This window comes from Orycteropus afer, unplaced genomic scaffold (genome assembly GCF_000298275.1).
Source record: "Orycteropus afer afer isolate SDZICR_OR568_19922 unplaced genomic scaffold, OryAfe1.0 scaffold00312, whole genome shotgun sequence".
In the NCBI taxonomy this organism is placed as follows: domain Eukaryota; kingdom Metazoa; phylum Chordata; class Mammalia; order Tubulidentata; family Orycteropodidae; genus Orycteropus; species Orycteropus afer.
Window position 1 is genome coordinate 2,926,272 of NW_006921899.1, and position 957 is coordinate 2,927,228.

General features: G+C 40.6%; 1 protein-coding gene across 1 annotated transcript in view; it reads right to left on the reverse strand.

The window, feature by feature from the left end:
- ERCC4 (ERCC excision repair 4, endonuclease catalytic subunit) overlaps positions 1-957 on the reverse strand; it is a 36,210-nt gene that overhangs the window by 16,621 nt on the left and 18,632 nt on the right. The window lies entirely within an intron of this gene.

Sequence of the window (957 nt, forward strand, 5' to 3'; positions counted from 1 at the left end):
GAAGAAGGAAAGGGTCCATCTACTTCTCAAAGAATTGGCCAGTGAAAACCTTGTGAACAGTACTGAAACACTGTCTGATATAGTACTGGAAAAGTTTATGAATAGCCCTGAAACACTGTCCAATATAGCGTCAGAAGATGAGCCTCTCAGGTCGGAAGGCACTCAAAATACAAATAGTATAGAGCTACCTCCTCAGAGTAGAGCTGACCTTACTGATGTGGATAGAGTAAAGCTTTCAGGACCTCCATTTGCTGGTGTGGCATGACTCAAAATGAGAAGAAACAGCTGCAAACATTCATTAATCATCGGAACATGGAATGTACGAAGTAAGAATCTAGAAAAAGTGGAAAACTGTATAGCATAATATCCATATGCCTACAAGGAAGACCAGTTAATACTACTATTATTCTAATTTATGCACCAACAACCAAAGCCAAAGATGAGGAAATTGAAGGTTTTTACCAACTTCTATAGTCTGAAATTGACCAAGCATACAATCAAGATGTGATGACTATCACTGGTGATTGGAATGCAACGGTTGGAAACAAAGAAGAATCATCAGTAGTTGGAAAATATGGCCTTGGTGATTGAAATAACACTGGAGATCGCATGATAGAATTTTGCAAGACCAACAACTTATTCGGGAGCTCTGCTAGCATAGTGCCTAAGGCATTTGACTGCTAACCAGAAGGCTGGCGGTTCAAACTCCTCAGAAGGAAGATTGGGCAATCTACTTCTGTTTTACACGTGGACTTCACCAGACGGAACACACAGGAATCACACATCTGTGGCAAGAGGCGGTGGAAAAGCTCAGTATCTTCAGCCAAAACCAGGCCAGGAGCTGATTGTGGAACAGACCATCAACTGCTCATATGCAAATTCAACTTGAAGTTAAAGACAATTAAAACAAGTCCAAGAGAGCCAAAGTATGATCTTGAATATATCCCTCCTGAATTT